Source organism: Schistocerca nitens, chromosome 7 (assembly GCF_023898315.1).
Source record: "Schistocerca nitens isolate TAMUIC-IGC-003100 chromosome 7, iqSchNite1.1, whole genome shotgun sequence".
NCBI lineage: Eukaryota > Metazoa > Arthropoda > Insecta > Orthoptera > Acrididae > Schistocerca > Schistocerca nitens.
Window position 1 is genome coordinate 67,782,619 of NC_064620.1, and position 22,703 is coordinate 67,805,321.

General features: G+C 39.9%; 2 protein-coding genes across 7 annotated transcripts in view; one reads left to right on the forward strand and one right to left on the reverse strand.

Moving 5' to 3' along the window:
• LOC126195444 (embryonic polarity protein dorsal-like) overlaps positions 1–4,037 on the forward strand; it is a 102,490-nt gene extending 98,453 nt beyond the window's left edge. For 2 of the 5 annotated variants that reach the window (XM_049934066.1, XM_049934068.1), the window contains one exon: positions 3,280–4,035. The gene's annotated coding sequence lies outside the window, so the exon portion shown is untranslated. Of the gene's footprint in view, positions 1–3,279 lie in introns of all 5 variants that reach the window. The other 3 variants (XM_049934067.1, XM_049934069.1, XM_049934070.1) reach the window with 3 other exon arrangements.
• Positions 1–22,703, reverse strand: part of LOC126195447 (PSME3-interacting protein) — a 137,979-nt gene that overhangs the window by 19,812 nt on the left and 95,464 nt on the right. The gene's annotated exons all lie outside the window — the stretch shown is intronic.

Here is a 22,703-nt window from a genome sequence, read left to right on the forward strand (position 1 = left end):
AAATTATGAGTGAAAATTTCTGACAGATACAGTGGAGAAATGAAAGTTATTGGTGTAGGCAAAGAGTTCAATCATTCAGAGGTGAAACTCTGTGTACACTGTGCCAGGTATATGGGTGATTTTGACAGTAAGATTTTTCAGTGTGTGGTGCAATATAATCTATACAAAGAACTGAACATTGTGAAACTTGAATGTTTTGATCGTGCCCAAACACATTTAGGTAGGAGGTTGGTGAAAGACTAATAATTTAGAAGAAATGAGGGAAGCTGTGTGGCCCCTCCTCTTTCACAGGGTTGCTACAGACGAGGAGCCATGTCATTCTCTCTGTCCAAAGCATACTGTATGTTGAAATGCTTGCCTAAAACAGTATTTGTGTGCCTCAAATCCCTAAAACCTGATTTTATGGATGTAATATTGTGTTTCAATGAAGGGTCAGTCAGCAGGATAAAAGTTTTCAGTGATACAGACATAGAGTCTGGAGTGAACATGAAGAGTGCACTTGTCAGTTTACCAGTTGAGGGTGTGGGAGGCCAAGAAAAGTGCTGTACAGATGACAAAAGAGGCCAGATTTTTAAAAAGAGGCTCGAAACATAAGCTGTAGGGTATAGAAACCTGTTGGCAGTGTTGTACCTGGCGAGTTTTAACTTTGAAGAAATGAAATGAAATGAAATCGTATAGTATTTTGGCTAGGAGACACCTTATGGAGTTATTTGGCCGCGTGGTGCATGTCTTTCTGTTTGACGCCACTTCTACAACTTTGCACGTCAGTGAAAGTGAGATGAAATGATGAGAACAACACACAAACACAGGACCCCGCGATCTAGAGGTAGCAACACTGATCACTAGACTTTGAGCTGTGGGCTCTTAGTTGAACATATCATACCAAAAACTTTAATTGCATTTTCCTGGAAGTATAATGTTTAGTTTTAGGTACAATTTTCTCCGAAACTAATAAATGTATGTCAATGAAACTAGGCACAGAAATTAATTACATCATTTTCATTAAAGTGTCCTAAATTATGACAGTCAAATAAAAAGTGTGATACATAATTTGGTAATACTTTATTAAATGCCAATTTTTTAAGTCTCATACTTTCGATAAATTTCTACTGATAACAATGATACTGTTGCACAAGTAATATGCTTTGAAGAAAATATGACAACCTATGTAAGTTTCAAATTTAGTGTGATTTGAGCAAATAGTTTTTGAGAAATGGGTACCAGCTTTATTATGATCACCCATAGGTAATTTGCTCAGTGCTGGGTCCCCTTAAGCAAAAATTGTGAGTGATTATATGTATTGTAATCTCAATGCAAGAATTTATAAAAGTGTCATAAAATGTACAACAAGCTCGAATGATAGCATGATTAGCATTTCAGGGCAATCACATAAAGTGAGCAGGAGTAACACCACCTACATTCTGTGTTTAATGAAAGATTTTGTAACAAGATTCCCATTTGTAAATTGTATTTGAATGTTTTTTGCTTGTGTGATTGTGCTTTGCCTTGTGTAAGAAGGAGAAACATCTACCAGCATGTGTCGGAATTTGGTAGTCATACTGATTCAGCATCTTGAGTAATGTTGTGGGGTACCATAGAGTACACAACAGTTATCACCTCTGATTCACTCTTATGGTAATTGGGACAGCAGGCATTACATTTCAGACATGTAAAGGCTGATGGCTGTGTCCTGTCTTCAAGATCTCTGTGACGTTAGCTTTCAACAGAATAATGCAAGACCACAAGTTGCCCTTCCTGCCCTGACCTACCTCAGTTCTGAGGGTGGTGGCCTGTTGTCATGGCCAGAGCACTCTCTACATCTCTTACCCACTGAAAATATGTGTTCATGAGTTACCAAGGTTGACGAACTGTGGCTCAGAGTTTAAATAGTGTGGAATGATGTACATCTAAATGTCCCATCTGAGCTCAGTTTGACTCAGTGCTCATCTCGATCAGTGCTGTTGTTGATGCTACAGATGGCAGCTCTGTGTACTAAATTTTGCACCATGTATACCTTCAAATCATCTAACAAAATAATAATGTATTCTTCCTACTACTACTACACACACACACAAATACTTAAAATTTTGTTATTTATTGCCAGCAGTTAACTTTGAATACAGCCAGATACAATTTTGAACTAAAAATTTATTTTGCACCGACCTGAGTTTCTGTACAACATTATTTTCCCGGTAGATAATTGAGGCAAGGAAACTAAGGTGGTGACACATTTTCAGACACCACTCATTCACAAGTTACATTACAGCTCCTAAAGTTTTCAGTACCAGTACATATTTTGTATATTGATATGTTCAAGCCAGTAAAGATATATGAAAAATCTCTGCCTTGGAAGATCTGTTAAGCATAGCTGATAATAACAAAAACAGATATAAATTGCAAGCTGTTAGGGTTATCCATTCGGGGGGTTATTTGTGGATTCCGAATGACTCCCCATTGGGCAAAAAAATTTTAAGTTCAGAATTTCTTCTGTGTCCTTAATCCATAATTCTTCTTTCTGGTTCATATGAATATCTATTACATTGCTACTCAGCTTAAAGATGACATGTTGAGTTGCAGGCTGGCACAACAGGAAGTCTGTTACAGATTTAGCATTTTTAGAAGAAAAATAACACACACACACACATTCCAACCCAGAGTGTGTGTTATTACAGATAGTTCTTAATTTTTATTACTATATGTCCACATTGACTATGGAATCAGCTCAGTGAGGCTCAGATCTTTCGCTGACTCCTTTCCATAGTTCTGCTGGTGCAGTATGAAAACTTGTATGCAATATTGAGCTCCATTGCTGAAAGTTCAGATAGCTTACATTATTATTGACTTTCCATTATTTTTCTGGTGATCCAAAAACATTAAGGTGCTGAAGGCTCCGGTGCTTAGTACTTTAGATGTGTATGTACCACGGGATTCATACATCCCTTGTTGTATGCCAGGTCAGCACATGGAATGAAAACCCAGTTTTCTGTTGACAGTGCTGTGATTGTTCCCTAATATCTGTGATGCTGCTGTCTGTGTCACTGTGTTTTTCCATGGGTAATGCTAGAGCTCTAGACCTGCAGAATAGACAGAAATGAAAGGACCTGGTATCAGTTTGGAGTGGTTTGGTATAATGCTCCAATGAATACATGCATATGCTTACTTACTTTTTGTACAACAACATTTATAAAACTTTTTATTTTTTGTAAGTAAGTAATAAATACTATTCTTTGTTGTGTTTATGATATACATGTTATTTGTTTTTCCACTGTATTGTTACAGATCTGAGTGGAGAGTGGCCTCCAGCAGAACGGTGAATGTGTAAGTAGTAACTCCTGTGAGGATAAAGAGTGTAGCACTAACAAATGTGGTGGGACGCAACAACGACATCCAGTCAGTTTGCTGTGCAATAAAAGAAACTGGACTTCAGTACACCTAGGAAAAGTAATGACAGATTATACAAATAGAGAACGGTACAGTTGAGACGTAGCATTTTCTAGTGAATTCAGGTGCATCATTTGTCCAGTTATGAATCATCTGCGTCACACCACGAGAAATTCGAGAAGAGATCTCGGATTGATGTTGTGCATTATGTGCAATGAAAGTTGGCTGTGGAGTGCACTTGGGTCTCCAGTGCTAAGTGCTCTTGAAACTTGTAAAACAATGTACAAAGCTGGCAGGAAATGACTGTATTAAGCAAATTTGTGTAAATGTTATTGATGAATGTTGTTTTTATGAGGCTTTTATCTGTTGTACATTTTATTCATGTGGACTTTTATTTGTATATTTTATACAAAAACTTTTATAGCAGGAAAAACAAAATACTACTGTTGCTCACTTTTATTCTGTAAGCCAATGGCTTACAGTAAACAGTGTACACTGATTTTATTTCAGTTGTTGTATTTGAGTATAATATACACATTCAATTTTCATACTTTCTCTGATCTCTCAGCCTGGTATTTAATTGATTTTTGTATCTGCAGTAGTGACTTTGTATTGATTTCATGTATTTTCTTATGCACTTTGAAGTACAAGCCAGTTATACAAACACAGTTAAAATAAATATGACTGCAGATCCATTACTTGCATGAGATATTTGCCATTCTTTTCTTCAGTCATGTATGTTATGTCATTGCTACAATGTGGATGACCTGCAAACCTAAAACAGAAAATTTTCCTTCTCCCATTGCAGGTTTCTTTTTCCTTATACTGAAAAATGAAACTGATAGAAAATTGTACATTTAGAGTAATAACTCATCTAATTGTAGAAGTGTTGAATAATGGATATGCCCACGAATAAGAACTTTCAGTGGTAAAGTCGTAACTGAGGAAAAGTACACTGATGAACGAGAACATTGTGACCACTACCCACTGTGAGGTAGAAAGTCACCAGGCGGCATTGCGAGTGTGACTTGTCAGGGAAAGTACATAAGTGGAGAATCATTCTAGCATTAATACTGGCTGCACATGAGAAAATCCACTGACATAAGAGACTTTCACAAACAGCATGTTGTTATAGCCCAGCATCTACGTAGTAATGAGGTTCTCAGAAATGCCGAAGCCGGTCGGCTATTTGCGTTTTCTGTTTTGAGCTTCTATGGAAAGTGGTTGAAGGAAAATGAAAACACATGCTGGAGACAAGCGTATTGGATGTTGTGCCTCAACACAGAATGTGGTGATCCTAGCTTGCCCTCTCAGTAAAGCAGGATAGGAGGTGATCAGCTGCAGAGTTGATGACAGAGTGCAATGCTGGTGCAGGCAAAATTCTTTCAGAGCACACCATTTGATGCACAACTTTTGAACATGGTCTCTGCAACAGAGAACCCCTACATGTTCCCATGTTGACTCAACGACATCATCAGTTACAGTTGCAATGGGCACAAGATCGTTGAGACTGGACCATAGATCAGTATAAATGTCATGCCTGGTGGGTTCTTGTTTCACCAGTATGATGTCCATGTTCAGATATACTGTTGTCCTGGTGAGGGTCAGCTCGAAATGCACACTGCGCCATGGACGCAACCCTGTGAGTGCAACATTATGCTAGCATATCCAGTAGTGATCAAAGGCACCAGTGCAGCTGTGTACTGTTAAAATTATTGTGGACTACCTGTAAGCCTTCATGCTTGATTTCTTCCCTGATGGCAGTTGTATCTTTCAACAGGATAATTGCCCATGTCATGAGGCTATAACCATGCTACAGTAGTTTGAGGACCTTGATCTTGGCCATATAATTCACCTTATCTGATGAAACATATCTTGGTCAGTATCGGACCTCAGCTCTGCACCCATAAACTGTTGGCCTATAACTGCGGTAATTGCATGACGTGTCCTTAGACATTTTGTGCCACGTAGCTCCGTACACGTAGCAAGGACTTGTTGAACCCATGCCATGCAGAATCACTGTTGTATTGCAGTCCACAGATGGAATAGTAAGCAGGTTGTCATAATGTTTTGTCTCATCAGTATGTGTATTGTCACATATTATGCCACAGACACACATTTTTTTCCCTTCATTCGTATTTCAAGACTGGCAGTGGAAATGAATTTCATAAAATCTACTTATGTGTAGGAATTAACAGGAATTTTTTTTCCCTGAATTCTGATTAGACATTGTGACATGTGAAAATAAAATGCCTGAGAAGACAAAATACATGGGAGTATATGGTTGGGATGTGGATATAGTGGAGCTGAAGCAGATGCAAGAGAGCTTGACCCTACACAGTGATTCATCATTTATGTCATATAGCCTTGCAAGAATGATGGGCTGTGGCACCTCAGCACAGTCTTACTTGACAGTTACTAAAAGGTGATTATGTAAAATTGTAATATTTTTTATTCATCTGACTGCTTTATAATGTACATTCAGACATAGAGACAAGCATGCTTTGGTAGGTGAGTGAATTAAGTTCCTAACATTCACAGCCTGTTTAAAAATTAACGAGACTGTATAGAAACAATAATTTTTTAAAAAGTACAATTGAATCTTAATGCCTTCAAAACAGTTGCTGAAGGAGTAATGCACTCTTCTACCAGAGTTATGAGCTGGCATTATTTTCAGTTACTGCTTTGCCGAAACAAGTGTTCTGACCTGAAAAGGATTAACACGTGGGTATTATGAGGATTGCCCTAGGGAAGTGTGATAGCTACTCTTGTTCTCTATACATATGAATGATCTGACAGATAGGGTGAGCAGCAGTTTGCGACTGTTTGCTAATCATTCTGCTGTTTACAGGAAAATGTCATTGTTGACTGACTGAAGGAAGATACAGGATGAATTGGACAGAATTTCTATTTGGTGCAATGAATGGCAACTTGCTCTAAATGTTGAAAGTTAATGCCAATGAGTAGGAAAAACAATCCTGTAATGTTCAAATACAGTATTACTTGTGTGCTGCTCAAGACAATAAAGCTAATTAAATATCTAGGAGTAATGTTGAAACGTGACAAAATGGAATATTCATATGAGGTTGGGTGTACAGAAGGCGAATGGTTGAGTTTGGTTTATTGGGAGAATTCTAAAAAAGAGAGCTCATTTATAAAGGAGACTGTTTACAGAGTACTTGTGCAACCCTTTCTTGAGTGTCTTCCCACCAGGTCGGAATTAAGGGAGACATTAAAGCAATTCACAGGCATGCTGCAAGATTTGTTACAGTTAGCTGTTCCTTCCGTGGTGACACGACTTCTCTCCAATGAAAATATTGCTCTGGGGTGAAAATCACTTCTGTAAAGGCTGTGCCTACACATCTCTTACCACCAAACAGGTCTTGGTTCTGTATTAGTTTATTACTATTGTTTCTTTCTTATCGTCCACACCATGGGTCGTGAGATAACATATAAGGAGCCCCAGGTATGCTCTCTTTGCTCGAAGTCAGATTTCACCATGTCCTTTTACCAGAGTCCTGGTCTTATGTCTCAGTTTCAAATCACACGGTAGTCTTGGTAGCTTGTTATTGTCCATGTGCCACACATCATACCATTTCAGCTGCTGCGAGATTATTTTGTCTTTTAGTCTTACAACTTGGACCTTTTTTCGTATTTCCTCGTGTAAGATTGCTATTGCTTTGTACATTTCTGACCACACTATGAACAAACCTTGTACTGGTATTCATAGATGACACATTTTAGTGCCCTTTCTTGTTCCATATTATGCCTTTATTTGATAGAAACTTCTACTTGTGCGACTACTTCGTCTACGGAACCAGTATCAGAGACAACACTGCCACAATATTTGAAATGATGGGCCATCTGTAGTAGTTTCCTATCCATTTCAAAATGTCCCATTGATTGCCCATTTCTGTTCTTGACCATCACCAAACTTTTCTCCTGCTTAAGATGAGATCATATGCTTCAGTAACTTTTGCCCAGGGTTTTATTCAATCTTGAAGATGTTCTTTAGTGTTTTTCCACAGATGTAGGCATCAGCAACAACATGTACACAGTTTTCATTTTATCATCTTTAAGGATTTGATGTGCTTCTCTGTGGATCTTGTGCATTACAGTAATGAAATGGAGAGAAGACAGAATTTCACCTTGTCTTAACCCACATTTCGTGCCAAGTGTGGGTGTCATTCCTATGGGTGTTTTAACTTTACAGTTGGTACCTTCATAAAAATTTTGATCATGTGTACCATGTCATCTTGTATTCTATTTTTCTTCAGTGTTTCAACGCCTTTTCACTGTTCACAGTGATGATGATGATGAGGTCCCATACTCCGAGGAGCTTAGGGGACGATGCGGGAGACCCGCACCACTGTACTAGGCAAGTTCCTAGTGGAGGTGGTTTGCCATTGCCTTCCTCCGACCGTAATGGGGATGAATGATGATGATGATGACATAACAACATCCAGTCATCTCGAGGCAGGGAAAATCCCTGACCCCGTCGGGAATCGAACCCGGGACCCCGTGCGCGGGTAGCGAGAACGCTATGGCAAGACCACGAGCTGCGGACTTTACTAATAACAGGATATAAAAACTGAAACATCAATTAGCCATTGCAGCGGTGCTAATGTTTTTCGTTTCTAAATAAAACTTTTTAAAGAATGTGTTCCATTTATTTGTACAATCTGCATTGCTTTGAAAATTGCCTAATTACAGAAACTGGGAAAACCGAAGCGCTATTTTAATAACAATGAGCAATGAACACATGACATACAGAGTTTGTACTGCATTAACGAAGCAATAAAGTAGCTGTTACCAAGTGGTATGGCCTGTGTGTGTACATGCAATGTGAAAGACATGCCCCATCTGGTGTATATGGTTCTCGCTCATTGTCGTCGTCGGGCATCAGTTGTATTATAAAATGGCATCATCCCTAGTCGGGAAATAATTTTGTAAAGTACAGTGATTCAATTGCTTACAATACGTTAATTCGTCCAGTCACAGTATTGTTCACCTGTACCCTTACCAGTTGCGTCTGATTCAAGAGATTGAGGTCCAAAGAAGAGCGGCAAGATTCGTGACTGGTACATCTAGCCATCGCGAGAGCGTTACAAATCTCACAGAAAGTATGAAATAGGACACACTTGCAGATATACGACGCGCTGAACGGAAGGGGCTGCTCCCTAAATTCCAAAATCCGATCTTCGCCGACGATGTAGAGCATATATTGTTAGCACCAACCTTAAAATCGTGCAATGATCACCATTCAAAGATATGGGAAATTGGGTCTCGTACTGAGGCGTTCAGACAGTCGTTTTTCTCTCGCGCGATCCGCGAGTGGAACAGAGAGGGGGGGGGAATATGACTTTGGCGCGAATTGTGCCCTCCGCCACACACCGCTTGGTGACTAGCGGAGTATATATATGTAGATACAAAAAAATTAAAAACTTTTGACACAGTATAAGGAGAAAACGTAAAACTTACGGTTTAAAATAAAAATAGAAAGCAGCTGATCTGTTGCCTATGTCTATGTAATATACCTTTATCTGCTTATGGCTCTTGAAAACAAACAAATTAACACGAAAAACAGAGTTCTTCAGCCTGAGTTTTCACCCTTTAGCACTGACTATTCGTAAACCTCAAACAGTGTTATGATCCCCGATTACAACATGGTTTTTGAGAATAGTTTCAAACAATTACAATCAGTAGGAGAATACTGCTGATTTTTTTGTGGTATTCAACGATCTGTCAACGGTGGACGGACTAAGTTTCCTTTTATTTGCCTATTTAAATTAATATTTTGATTCTATGCATCTTGAAACTGAGGGAGTCAAATTTTTCAGTTGTTCGATTTCTACGTTTATTACAGGAAGTAATAAGAATAAAAAAAACCGAAAATCGGTTATTTCAGAAACCGGATATTTTGAGCGGTTTTAATAGTCCGGTTAAACTGGAGTTGATAAAACGGAGAACCGGTTGTTTCAGCGATAACCGCTATTGGTGGTTTTCCCGTCCAGCCACTTTCCATAGGTGTTCACAACAGCAGCGCGCGAAGACGACCAGCTTCGCGTTTCCGAGATGCTCTTTCCCGGGCGCCGACTAACAACACAAATCGCTTGTGTCAGTGGATTTCTCAATTTGCGGTCCGTATCGTGGCTAGAATGATTCCCCCATTTGTCTCTGCTCCGCTTCAGTATTTTCCTTTCTGCGTCACGTGCCCGCAAAGCCAATACGCAGCATTCCACCTGGCAGTGGTCCTAATGTTTCGTCTCATCATCTACAAATTGCACCCCTTTTATATCGTGAACCGTTCAGAATACCGAAACGAGGCTTTTGGCATATGACAGAGCGCCGGGGGCTCATGATTTTATTGCATATTTAGTCCACTTCGCTTTTGCGTCAACCAAGAAATTTAAGTAAATATGTTTTTTCTAAAACTGAATGATTTTTAAAGGCCTTCGAAAGCTGTTGAAGATACGAATACAGAGATATAACGATTGTTAATTTTGGCGTTGAAACTTAACTGAAATAACCGAAAAATGTTCTAAAGTTTAAGACAAGCCGGCCGGAATAGGTTATCGCAGCGTTAATAGTGCCAAGCGGGGCTCTCTTCCATGTTCCGTCGTTACATCAAGCCTTTTGAGTGTTTGTTTCCACAAAAGCTGTTCACTTAATCTACAGCACTACACAACCACGATATTATTTACTTGGCTTCCCGTGACCATTATCGGTGACCTTGCGGTAAACAGGTACAGTGGCGACTAAGGAAAACGCATGGAGCGTCTATAAACTTTGTGCATATACTATCAGCTGGTTCAGCGTGTCCTAGTGAAGTATCATCATCAAAACTCTCGATAAACCAACTTAAGTGCCCTCACTCCCACGTTCAATAATACTGTGGCCGACTAATACGTACAGATTTGAAACAATTCTCTGATGATGACTCAGATGCCTGTTTTCTTCTCTGTACACTGACGAAACCTGGTATGAGAGCGCAGCTTCGTGGTTTTTATACAGCAATAGGCGTTTTGGCCGCATTGTCTTTTAATTGTAGTTCATTCCTCGAACGTCGACAATAACGTTGATATGAAGCAGGATTTTAGAACATATATTGTGTTCGAACATTATGAATTACCTCGGGGGGGGGGGGGGGGGGGAGGGGGGGACGGTCTACTAACACACAGTCAACATGGGTTTAGAAAACATCGTTCCTGTGAAACACAACTAGCTCTTTATTCACATGAAGTGTTGAGTGCTATTGACAAGGGATTTCAGATCGATTCGGTATTTCTGGATTTCCGGAAGGCTTTTGACACTGTACCACACAAGCAGCTCGTAGTGAAACTGCGTCCTTATGAAATATCGTCTCGGTTATGTGACTGGATATGTGATTTCATGTCAGATAGATCACAGTTCGTAATAATTGACGGAAAGTCATTGAGTAAAACAGAAGTGATTTCTGGCGTCCCCCAAGGTAGTGTTATAGGCCCTTTGCTGTTCCTTATCTACATTAACAATTTTGGAGAAAATTTGAGCAGCCGTCTTCGGTTGTTTGCAGTCGTTTATCGACTAATAAAGTCATCAGAAGACCAAAACAAACTGCAAAACGATTTATAAGAAATATCGGAATGGTGCGAAAAGTGGCAGTTCACCCTAAATAACGAAAAATGTGAGGTCATCCACATGAGTGCTAAGAGGAACTCGTTAAACTTCGGTTACACGATAAATCAGTCTAATCTAAAAGCCGTAAATTCAACTAAATAAACTAAATACCTAGGTATTACAATTACGAACAACTCAAACTGGAAGGAACACATAGAAAATGTTGCGAGGAAGGCTAACCAAAGACTGCGTTTTATTGGCAGGACACTTAGAAAATGTAAGAGACATACTAAGGAGACTGCCTACACTACGCTTGTCCGTACTCTCTTAGAATACTGCTACGCGGTCTGGGATCCTTACCAGATAGGACTGACGGAGTACATGGAAAAAGTTCAAAGAAAGACAGCATGTTTTGTATTATCGCGAAATATGGGAGAGAGTGTCACAGAAATGATACAGGATTTGGGCTGGACATCATTAAAAGAAAGGCGTTTTTCGTTGCGACGGAATCTTCCCACGAAATTCCATTCACCAACTTTCTTCTCCGAATGCGAAAATATTTTGTTGACACCGACCTACATAGGGAGGAACGATCACCAAGATAAAATAAGGGAAATCAGAGCTCGTACGGAAAGATATAGGTGTTCATTCTTCCCGCGGGCTATACGAGATTGGAATAATAGATAATTATGAAGGTGGTTCAATGAACCCTCTGCCAGGCACTTAAATGTGATTTGCAGAATATCCATGTAGATGTAGATGAATAACCGTTGTATCACTGTACCTGCCTTTTTACTAGCTTTCGAATGCTGTTAAAAGCATGTATTTCAATTTAAAAAAGTTCTCCTTTACCTCTGTTGATTCAAGAGTTAAGTAAACAAAACATGGAACATAGGTAGATGCCCCGCCCGCTTCCCCCCGAACTATCATATGCTGTAATCCTCATTTCGATATCTTGAACGGTTCACGAAGTAGAAGGGTACAAGTTTTAAATGAATTATCCTGTATGTAGTTATTTCTATCATTGTAGATTCAGCGTTGGTATGGGCACCCAGTAACATTTGGTGACAGCACATTTACGACTTTCGCTGACGCCCAGGGCGAGAGTTGAACCTGCAGCATTCGCTTTTCTAGCAAATTTTTAAGTCGTAAGAATCGCTTTAACTCTATGGACGAATAAATTAACGAGAAGAGCCAGTCGTTCCCTTCTGTGCTTCACTGGCGTATAAGCTTATGTCGTCAGATATAGAGTAGAGACTAGTTTGCAAATTAGACAGTCGAGGCAGAGGATGAAAAAACACGTGGTATCCTCATGTGATCCGAGGTTGTAGAAAAACATAACATTCTATTCCGACCGTACATCCATGAACAGTATTGAACATATTCTTTGCATCCAGAAAGGCTAACAAGAAGTCATAGTTGCATTCTTAGTATTTTTCCATTAATTGGCAGAGACCGAAAATTAAAGCAGTTGTCTATTTTCCCTTCCTGAATCCATACTGTTCTTCCAAGGGATTTTCTTCATAGAGTGTTCCCCTCTTACTCTGTACAATTATTTCGTAAAGTTTCCCCTTTCTTGAAAATTGGGATTATGATGCCCGTTTTCCAGTCAGCAGGTACCATCTCTTCTTTCCACATATTTTTTAGGTACTTGGAATGTTCCTTATCTCTCTTCAACATCTCATACATCATTTTCATATTGCCATTAACATCCTCCATATTTCTTAGTAACTGCATAGTTCCTCATTATGGGCAATGAAGTATTTTGTAAACATGTTCTTGTTCAGAATAACAGTTCTTATTCTGTCATTACACAATGGAATTTCCTTCCATTTACTTTTTGTGCCACTGATTCCCCCACAGAACTTCTCAGTATTGTAACAAGATTTTCTTTCACATCTTTCCACTTCTCTGCAGTTTCTATGTCTGTCCTTAGAAGCACAGTCCTGATGTTGTCTTCCAACTCTGCTTCTCTATCACTGGCCTTCAGTTTCCATGTCCCGAGTTTCTCTTCCTGTGCCCTTCTTAGTTTTCACATTTTGAATCTGTATCAGCCAATGAGGAACCTGTGATCACTTTAACATCTAGTAATCTATTTTGCTGTTGTTTGTCACTCAAAATATACTATATATGAGATTCCCATCCATATCTTTCGATCTTATAACTTTTTTGTTTGTGATACCAAGAGTTCCCCCTACAAGCTAGTTCCTCATACTGTAGCCAAGGAGTCTATTACCTTGTGTGTTTTGTGGAGCTGCCCATGTGACTGCAGAATACTCTCGTACCCATCTCTCACAGTCCCAATTCGGCCTTCATATCACCTGTGTTAACTGTTCTTTCCTCTATTACTCTTCCCTTAAGGTCATCTTCACAACCAGACTGTGGTGCTATCACCATGTGAAACTGATATTCTTGGAAGAATGTAATGTGAAGAATCTGATCAGAAACAGATTTTACATCGACCATACGGTTTTTTATTTGATGACCCATAATAGTACCACAGTTTTTTGCTTGGATTTCTCCTGACCAGGATAGATGATATCCCACTCAGTTTTTGATCTTTGTCCCTTCCATTTGGTCTCACTGAGTCCAAGTATGTTGATTTTCATCAAGTCCACGCATTCTTCTATTTTGCCTCTTTGTATTGGAATATTAAGGCTGATAATTCTGGCAGGATCAATGATGAGTTGTGTGTGTTCTCATTAGTTGTGATGTAGCACTGGATATTGTACAGTGTTTAATAACACTGCTAGAGGGAGAAATATAGTTATTTTATCACTGCATTGTTTCCATTCTGTTTGAAAGCAATTTCATTTGTTCAGAAGCTGGCTTGCCAGACCTATCACTTCCAAATCTAGGTCTGTCAGAGCACACATTCTTAGCTGCTGGAGTTTCCACTCTTATGTCCTTTTAATATTGTGTGTTACCGACAGTGTTCTCTTTCAATTGTTTTCTTCATAGCTCAGTCCACAACCATTAAATTTGTGCAAACTAACACGTTTTCTCTAAAGTTGTAATATTATGTAATACTTTTATTTGTTGTAGTCCAATTCAGAGTGTATACGCAGACAAGGAAGAAAAATTCCCGGATTTCCCGGTTAAAAATACACTTTGTCCCGGGTGGAAAGATAGTTTTTCCCTCTTAATTGACCATATTTTTTCTTGAAACTGTATAACTTATCAGTCCTTTGAATGGTTATGGTTTTATACATGGGCGTAGAATTTCCCGGCACTTTATAAAACAGAACTCAGGGGAAAAAACACCTTTTGGAAAGGTGTTTGATGAGCAGTAACAGGTACGGTGCATATTTTTGTTTTACGAAAGTATAAATTCGAATTCCACCAAACACCGCATGTTATTTTCCGAAGCATTGAAATCGAGTTTGCAAAAAACAAAGCTTTCACATATAATATTGGTCTCTAAGGCCAATGTGCTGCAAGAGAAGCTAAGCTTTCACATATAATGTTGGTCTTTTATGCACGTATTACATTTTAAGATATATCACACAAATGTGCAAGTAAATTTTTTAATGATGACATATAAGTGTGATCTGGGCTATAAATTCTTCTAAATGACTCATCATCAAAGAGCTGATTTATAAACGAGTCACAGATTGCCAGTGAAGTAGGCATCAACATGATATTAACCTTTTCAATGTGGTTTTGGGATGTAAATTTCCTTGGGTACCAGTACTTTGTTATCTCATGTCTGGTTCTTTGTTATGGCATAATGCCATACGTGCTAGAAGATGAAAATGTACACTTGAGATGCACCGAATAGTTGAAACTAGCCAATAGTTTGAAATTAAACCCTTGTTTCAAATATACTGACTGCCTCAGGGGAAAAGATTAATAAAAGAAAATTTCTTCAGCAAACTGATAAAAATAACTTCATTGTTCTGCATGGCAATTAATGCTTGACTGTCAGAAAGGTGGAAATAAAATAAAATCTAAACTAATAATGTATTTTAGCCTTCCGTAATTATGTGAATGCATTTTAATTCACATGATAGTTCCCGGCCAAAGAAATCAATTTTGTTTTCATTTGACGTGAGTGCAGTAGACAATGAGGAAACAGCAAAAACACTAAATGTACACACGGGTCACATGGGGACTACTTGCTTCCCTATTGTAACTCAGACTGCTCTGCACATCAGACCCGTATCTACGATATTTCCGAACAGGGTCAATAGCGTTTGAGATAGGACATCAAAAATTTTAAAAAAATCGAATTTTCAAAAATATGTTCATTTTGTAGTGCACATCTTTCTGAAGAGTCTGATACATAAAACATATGTCCGAGGAATTGTAAGACATGTTATTTGATCTTAGGTGTGCCAAAGTGCAGCGCCACACCTCTTGACACAGCATTCTTCTATCGCACGTCCCTGTCTCGGTCTGTGGAATTGAAATTTGTATATTTTGTACTGGATGCCATCAAACTATATTCTGGATAGTGGAAATTAAAATGTCCTATGGTGCCTCTCCTGCTTCCAGTCAGCTGGTTTGCCACCCTGTCCCTCTTTTAGCTAACAACTTGCTGCTTTGTGTGACAAAATTGAGTATAGGATACATAAAACCAGTAAAGAGAAGAGACAGGCAAGACAGTACACATTTCTTCCATCCTTAGCTCCTAGAATTTTTTTCTCTCTAATCTTGCTACAGCTTTACACAGCGTGCTTTCCTTTCTGCGAAAGGACCTGTTACCTCATCAAAGTTCGTCAAACATTTTGCTACATGAAAAATCGAAATGCCGTTGTCTAATACTGAAAAAGCTGTAATTACAAATAGGCCCAAGACTGGTGTGGTTTCTCGACCTGATTACTTGTATTTTGTCACTGTCTGCGAGATAAAACAAAATAGGTCTTTATAATACTGCAGCAATTGTAACACATGCCGAATAAACCAGACTGTTTTGGCAGAAATGGTCATTTTTGTAACACGGCAGAATATAATTCACAAAGTAACAATATCAAATGCCTATTAGGTCTACTACAAGCAAAAAGCTTTACATTAGGAAATAGTTTTACACTTCATTCATACACTCCAATTTCTCAAGCACGAGACCGAAAAGTAGTAGTGCGAAATTTTTACATAAATTTGGAGTTGTCATATTCTTCCATAATTTAAGTGATGTCACCATTTCTTCTCCTTCCTCGTTCTAACACAATGTTGTCATCACTAATTCTGTATCGATTCCTGCCAATGTCAAAGCTTATTCACTGGTTAACTTCACTAATTCTGCCAGAATCACCAGTTTAGTTATCCTGCAATTATTCTCCAGTTAGGTACTGTTATGTGGTCATGCAACGTGTTTGCCGCGCTACTTCCAGAATAGACCTTAAAACAGCTGCTAGCTGGAGACTGTACAACTGGCCCTTGCTAGTATAGCGATCTGGCCAAAAATTTTCTGTCAAAATTTCATTTCTTGGATACACCGAGAAGCTAATACGTAATCTTTCTTACGTGTTATTCCTGTTAGTCGTTTATTCGCACTCTGGTAGTCTGAATCTATGGATTTCGCTGGTAATCATAACAACGCTCATCATTCGCAAACCCAATCAACCACATAATCAGATAGTGGTTGGCTTTCTTTCATTCGGCTATACTCTGCTCAGCTCGTATAGCCCCTTTTGCCTGCAGGAAAGTTTATTTCTAGATATGACGAGGATTCCACTGACAGAGACATCACGTACACTATGTAGGCATTCACAAATCAACTTATGATTCATTCAGAAATCAACTTAGAATGTGTTCAACAATGTTCAAACACCGACAGGGACACGTTTCAAAGTCATACGAATACCGTAATCGATCGACCAAAGTGCGCTGGATGCTAGATGCTTTGTAAAACAAGGTTTTTTCCTCAAGAATATGAATTTGCCCCCCCCCCCCCCCCCCCACACACACACTCTCCTAGATCCAGTCCAGGGCTGCTGCGCTGCACAATCTGGCAGCTTGGGCAGGGCAGTAACATTTTTCCCAGTTGCACCTAGCTGCCTTCCCCCCACCACCACTGCGACTGCTTACGCAGCCAACAGCCATGTTTCTGTAGCCAGAAGCGGAAGAAGATACAACTCATCTGCGCAAGCGCATGATCCCACTCTTAACTGCTAAAACAAATCTAATGTTAACAGTTATGTCATGCTCATCGAATGCAATTTGTTGTTACGAAGCATTGCATAGTCTTCCTAAAGCCTTTGACACATTTTCTGTTGGCAGACGCTTCTATGAGCACTGTGTTTTGTTGCTGTATATGGCGCATTTCCGTTGCAATTTAAGTTTTATTTTAGTTTTTTCTCTCGTTCATGTTTTATTGCTGAAGTATTATTCTGCAGTAGCGGGATACAGTAATATCCTTTGCTAGAGTATTGGTTCTTACCAGTCAAAATTACAAAAATTTAACTGAAAAAAAAACAATGAAAAATTTCCAGAATTCAAAAAAATTCCCGGTTTTCTCCCAGATGAAAAAATTCCCAGATCTCCCAGTTGTCCTGGGTCGTAGACGCCCTGCAATTTCAACATTACGGTCAATACCAAGTATTTACTAGTGGGTGGTCATACATCTACTGCTTGTACATTGGAAAGAATGCCGAGGTATTTTGCAACCATGTAAATGCTTTATAATGACCATAAAGATGAAATTGGCAAATAGAAAATAAAAGTGTTACATGAAGTTACAGTTTCAGTATAAATGTGTTTTCACATTTGAAGACTTACATTTGGCAAATAGTTTGCTCTGTAAGCTGTACTGCAACTATTTAGAGTGACTAAATTACTTTTTTGTAAAGAAAATCAAAATGGCCTACCATCGCTTTTATAATTGGTGGGGAGTGGTGGAGGTCATCATAAGGCTTATTATTTGTTTGCTGAGAACTTACAGAAGTTTAGGCCCACACTGACTGCTAGAAGAAGCAGTGCAAAGGGAGCAATCATTGCCTTTCGAAGACAGTGGAGGCAGCGTTACATGAAAGTTAAGAGGTATGCGGAGCTGACACACTGGAAGTGTTTAAAAAATTGACAAGTTATTTATCTGTGCCACAAGCATAATTGCTTTTGACAGCCATTTGTACAGCTTTTTCTTGCCTAGCACACAAATCACAAAATGATAAGTAGTGCACGATTAGAGTGTAGTGTTGCATTGTTCGGGAGCTATATGAATTTTCAAGTACTTAAATTGTAATACCATTAATTTTTTTTAAATACACATGGTCCTTATCAACATCTTAGTATTGTAGATGTAATTTTTATAAAAAATAATGAATAAAAATCATGTTGTGCTTTTATATCCCATTAAAAATGTCTTCCATCACTTCAGTTGGAAAATAAATGGTTGAAATACGGTAGTACATATACATACATCATATCTTCATCTTAGTACAACTAGATAACTCAAAATAGCTGTTATTTAAAGAAACAAATCTGATAATTTCTCATAATTTTAAAGCTTCACTGAACACAAACTGTTTGAAATAATTCTGATCTGATGTGCTTACGAGTTTGAAACAGTCAGAACTTTTCGAGATACCCACTTAGATTTCCAAAATAAACCAACTGCTATCTATCATAAACATACTTATTCACCAAGAAATACAGAGTAATGTTGAAATATGCCAGAATTGTTTTAATCATACACAAAAATGTAAAATCTTCTTAAATAAAGAGTTATTCATTCACTTTTTCACCATCAAACGTACCACAAAACAATTATCGGAAAGCACTCGCATGAACAAGGACATCAAATCGTTGTACGAGGGTCACTCCAAAAGAAATTCACAGTATTTTTTTTTAATCCATCTTTTATTCTACATGTTTGAAAGTTTTACAGTGTGTAGATACATCCTTTAGGAACAATATTTTCATTTCTCCACATAATTTCCATTCGTCTCAACTGCTTTGCGCTATCTTGGAACCAGCGCCTGTATACCTGCACGGTAAAATTCTGGACCAAACGTTTGGGGCCACTGTTTGGCAGCGTGCACAAGGGAGTCATCATCTTCAAACCTTGTTCCATGAAGAGAGTCTTTCAGTTTCCCAAAGAGATGATACTCACATGGAGCCAAGTCAGGACTGTAAGGCGGGTCTTTCAGCGTTGTCCATCCGAGTTTTGTGATAGATTCCATGTTTTTTTTTTACTGACATGGCTGTGCATTGTCGTGTAACAGGAAAACATCCTGCTTTTGCCGATGTGGTCGAACACGACTCGGTCGAGCTTGAAGTTTCTTCAGTGGCGTCACATATGCATCAGAATTTATGGTGGTTCCACTTGGCATGATGTCCACAATCAAGAGTCCTTTGGAATCAAAAAACACTGTAGCCATAACTTTTCCAGCAGAAGGTGTGGTTTTGAATTTTTTTTTTTTCTTGGGTCAGTTTGCAGGATGCCACTCCATTGATTGACTCTTTGTCTCGGGTAAATGAAATGAAATGATCGTATGGCATTGTTGGCCGGGAGGCCCCGGTGAAAAATGATGGCACCATGTTCCATCACCTGTCACAGTTCTTCCAAGAAATTCATCTCTGCCATTCTCGTACTGTTCCAAAAGTTCGCTGCATACATTTTTCTTGTTTCTTTGTGAGCCCCTGTCAACATCAAGGGAACCCACCTGACACAAACCTATTTTAACGCCAACACTTTCAGTATTCTGCAAGCACTTCCTTCCTCTATTCCAATGTAGCACGACAATTCGTTCACTGTGAAGTGTCTGTCAGCAGTCACCAATTCGTTAACTCTCTGCGCATTGTCTGGAGTGTGTGCAGTACAAGGTCTGCCGCTGCAAGGACAATCCTCAATATTGCCGTGTCCGCTTTCATCACATAACCTGCTTGCCCACTGACTAACTGTACTGTGATTGACAGGCATCTCCATACACCTTTTTCAACCTCTTGTGGATGTTTCCCACTGTCTCGTTTTCACAGCACCGGAATTCTATGAGAGCATGTTGCTTCTGACGAACATCAAGTGTAGCAGCCGTCTTGAAGACATGCTGTGACGGTGCCACTCACGGGAACAGGTTGAACTAAGTTTGAAAACAAGCGGGAAGGATGTATCTACACACTGTAAAACTTTCACACATGCAGAATGAAAACTGTATTTTTATAAAAATAGTGTGCATTTCTTTTGGAATGACCCTCGTACTTTTCCTGTGCTATAAAGAGGATGGACATGTACAAAAATCTGGTGTCTGACAAGGAGATCTTGTTGATTTTTCTTGTTATAGTGAAGAGCACTAAACTCTTCATCATAGTCTTTTTTATATCGCACAACAAATGGACTTAGCACATCATCTATCCTAAAAGCCCTGTGGCAATACAGATGTTACTTCATGCGCTTCTGGCAATAATCTTAGACAGCAGGTCGTTTCACTTTTCTGACTCTGGCAATCACTACAGGACAAAACAAAGGCATTGAGTCCCATTCCACATTGAATTTTAAATTCATGGTTTATAGGGTTAGTTATTTCCTGAACAGCAATCTCACATATGGCAGCAACAAAATTGTTTAGATTGTTTTCTCCACACAGGAAACGTAGTATACCACCGCAGGGAGAAATTTGAAATATTCGTACAAACGACTTGCTACCTCACAGCTTCCTAGTTTCCCCTCTGCTTCTGACCACATGAAACAACATTGAAGCCCACATTTACCGGGAAGATGTCAGAGGAGTCCAATCTCGGTTTTCATTATAAAAATAAAATAAAATAAAAAATAAAAATAAAAAAGTTGCCTATGCATGGCGTACAGTATTGCTAGGGCCTATGAAAATGATCTTACACCTAATTATAATGCTCACCTTTTAGCTAAAGACAGGGCTCAAGAGTAAAAGAAACAAAAAAAACAAAGGAAGGAACAAGCACTAAACTCAGATGGGACTTTTGTAAGTCTCCAGCAAAATTTGTTGGCACTAACTACTTCAAAGGATAAAACCTTTCAATTTTACAGTGCATAACATAAAATCAAAACAAGGAGATTGTTTAATGTGGTCAGAAGTAGGGGGAAAATGAGAAAACTTTGATATAGTAAACTGTATGTATGAGTATATTAATCTCTCCTTGTAATGGTAAACTACATTTCCTGTTTCAGCAATTACTGTGGAGGACACACTCTAACCAAACCTGTTGTTGCAATGTACTTGATCACTATTCAGGAAATGAGTAACATAGAAGGTTATTGGTTTAAAATTCAGAGTTGGTCATGGTGAAATGGAATGTGATTCAATGCATTCAGCAATTGTTAAAGAACAAACATCACTCTGTTCAGCATAAAACTGGAATGCCACACAAATAAAATGAAAAATAATGCTCAACAAACATTACTGGCAATTTAGACCATATTACAGATGCACAGGTTGCATAAACATCTTAACATTGACTGCTGATTACATATTATAACTAGGTAACTTAAGATATCTACTGCTTGCATTATACACTCCTGGAAATGGAAAAAAGAACACATTGACACCGGTGTGTCAGACCCACCATACTTGCTCCGGACACTGCGAGAGGGCTGTACAAGCAATGATCACACGCACGGCACAGCTGACACACCAGGAATCGCGGTGTTGGCCGTCGAATGGCGCTAGCTGCGCAGCATTTGTGCACCGCCGCCGTCAGTGTCAGCCAGTTTGCCGTGGCATACGGAGCTCCATCGCAGTCTTTAACACTGGTAGCATGCCGCGACAGCGTGGACGTGAACCGTATGTGCAGTTGACGGACTTTGAGCGAGGGCGTATGGTGGGCATGCGGGAGGCCGGGTGGACGTACCGCCGAATTGCTCAACACGTGGGGCGTGAGGTCTCCACAGTACATCGATGTTGTCGCCAGTGGTTGGCGGAAGGTGCACGTGCCCGTCGACCTGGGACCGGACCGCAGCGACGCACGGATGCATGCCAAGACCGTAGGATCCTACGCAGTGCCGTAGGGGACCGCACCGCCACTTCCCAGCAAATTAGGGACACTGTTGCTCCTGGGGTATCGGCGAGGACCATTCGCAACCGTCTCCATGAAGCTGGGCTACGGTCCCGCACACCGTTAGGCCGTCTTCCGCTCACGCCCCAACATCGTGCAGCCCGCCTCCAGTGGTGTCGCGACAGACGTGAATGGAGGGACGAATGGAGACGTGTCGTCTTCAGCGATGAGAGTCGCTTCTGCCTTGGTGCCAATGATGGTCGTATGCGTGTTTGGCGCCGTGCAGGTGAGCGCCACAATCAGGACTGCATACGACCGAGGCACACAGGGCCAACACCCGGCATCATGGTGTGGGGAGCGATCTCCTACACTGGCCGTACACCACTGGTGATCGTCGAGGGGACACTGAATAGTGCACGGTACATCCAAACCGTCATCAAACCCATCGTTCTACCATTCCTAGACTGGCAAGGGAGCTTGCTGTTCCAATAGGACAATGCACGTCCGCATGTATCCCGTGCCACCCAACGTGCTCTAGAAGGTGTAAGTCAACTACCCTGGCCAGCAAGATCTCCGGATCTGTCCCCCATTGAGCATGTTTGGGACTGGATGAAGCGTCGTCTCACGCGGTCAGCACGTCCGGCACGAACGCTGGTCCAACTGAGGCGCCAGGTGGAAATGGCATGGCAAGCCGTTCCACAGGACTACATCCAGCATCTCTACGATCGTCTCCATGGGAGAATAGCAGCCTGCATTGCTGCGAAAGGTGGATATACACTGTACTAGTGCCGACATTGTGCATGCTCTGTTGCCTG